We start from the raw sequence: 2,466 nt of genomic DNA on the forward strand, positions 1-2,466 counted from the left end.
AGAGAGAGAGAGAGAGAGAGAGAGAGAGGAAACAGCTGCACCAATGTGAGAAAAGCGACACAAGATACAGTTGGAAGCGAAGGACCGAGCAGGGAGACTGGGATATAACGACTGGGGAATAAGAGAGATAGAGGAGGGGGGGGGGAGAGAGAGAGAGGAGGGGGAGACGGAGAGAGACGGCAAGGAAAGAGCAAGAGAGAGGGAGGGAGGGAAGAGAGGAAGAGGGGAGGGGGCATGGAGGAAAGGGAAGGGCAGGATCTGAAAGGTTTCACATACAGAAATAGATAGGCAGAGAGATAGAGGTGGAGATAGAGAGATAGAGATGGAGTGACAGAGAGATAGAGATAGATTTATAGAGATTGTGAGAGGGAGATAGAGAGATGGATAAAGAAAGAGAGAACTGTAGAGATAGAGGCTAGAGAGAGATAGAGAGAGAGAAAGAGCTAATGATAGAGGGGTAGGGATAGATAGAGAGAGGTAGAGATAGAAAGAGAGATAGATAGAAATAGAGAGGTAGATATATAGATGGTGATAGACTAGAGAGGGCGATAGATACAGAGATATAAATATGAGGGTTAGAGAAAGAAAGATAGATAGATAGATAGATAGACAGACAGACAGACAGACAGACAGACAGACAGACAGACAGACATAGACATATGTAGAGATATACAGGTAGAAATAGAAATGTAGAGATATAGGGCTAGAGAGAGATAGAGGTAGAGAGATAGAGAGCGAGGCAGAGATAGATAGAGAGAGAGAATGGGGACAAACAGACCTGGATACATATCAACAGTGTCTTGGGGAAGGTGTTCTGTAATATAAGTACTAACAGAATACAAGCTTTCCTCACTGAACATGGTGCCTTTATCAAGAGAGGCAACTTGGCTTTAGGTTTCAGAAAGCCATTTGATTCAATTTGGCACAAGGGACTATTTCTAAAATTTATACAAATTGGCTATAGGGGTGAAAATCTGATCAATTCACTCAGAGTACACTGAGAATAAAAATGCTGTGTAAGACTTGGGCACAGAAGAACAGATTTTTTGGGTGGAGTGAGGCAGGCTAACCTTAGTCCCATTCTATTTAATCTTATCTTTAATTTTCAAAATGCGATACAGGGATTCTGTAAAAGCTCTCATCTAGAGTGATTTCTCTGTTGGAATTCCAACCAGGCCAATCAGAGTCCTTTGAATGCGATGTCAATTGCTGTGATTGGTTAGGGGATGATCTAATCACTGAGGACTTCCTCTTCGGCAACGCACATTTCAGAAAATGGCTGCAATGGGAGCCTGTTCAGACTGAATAATGAAACTAAATGCCAATTCAGTTTGTCAAGCTAACCTACTTCCACAATTTACAATTTCCTATCGGACTAATAAAAACGGAGCACTCTCTTTGAGAAGAGCATACTGTATTTTAGCCTGTCAGAGAACAAAACATAGACAGATGTAAATATAGCCGTATGTACTGTAAATATTTGCACTGATGTATTATACTGTCTGTATGTTGATGTTCTCTTGATTTAATATGCATTTTATTGTTTTAACAGCAGGCTACACTGATATTGAATAACCACAGACCTCAGACACCTGACAAAATTCAGAGTGTCCCACCAAATTCGACGGAGCTTCTACTCATCCACGATGGAGAGCATCCTGACTGGGAACATCACCACCTGGTACGGGAGCAGCAGCTCTCAGGATCACAAGGCCCTATAGAGAGTGGTACGGTCAGCTGAACTCCGCCACCTCGAGGACATCTACACCAGAAGACACAAGACCAAGGCCAACAGGATCCTGAGAGACCCCAGCCACCCAGGAAACGGACTGTTCTCTCTGCTACAGTCAGGGAAGAGATATCGCACACACAGGGTGACACAGAGAGACTCAGGAAGAGCTTCTTCCCGCAAGCTATCCGGCACCTGAATGATTCTATCTAACACCCCCCCCCCAGGGATTATTTATTTATTATAGCTATAGAATGTACATAACTCACCCATGCCCCCACCCCCTTTTTATTTATTTATTTATTTAATCCTATCCATATATAGCATATACATAATCCATCCAGACCTTTATCTATCCCATCCTAGCTTATACTGTATAGAAACGGTATTTATTGTGTTATTTGTGTTTATTTTTAATTTTGTAATGTTGGTAATTTATAAATTTGTAACTTGTAAATATGGCATTTGGCACCGTATATTACATGTCACAAATAAAAGGAATATTGAATCTTGATCTATTGCTGTATATATTCACATTCAATTAATTTTATACCTTCTTCCAACAAAATGTGTTGGTAACACAAGTTCAGTTTTTTTTGTCCCTCAATAAAGCAATTTGAATTTGAGAGATAGAGCAGAGCGAGAGGGGGTGGGGGTGTTGGAAGGGGGTGTACAGTACAGGCAGATAAATTGCAATAAAAAGGAAATAAATATTGTTAGGCATGACTGACTGAAAG

The sequence above is a fragment of the Borostomias antarcticus genome (genome assembly GCF_949987555.1).
Source record: "Borostomias antarcticus genome assembly, chromosome: 21".
NCBI lineage: Eukaryota > Metazoa > Chordata > Actinopteri > Stomiiformes > Stomiidae > Borostomias > Borostomias antarcticus.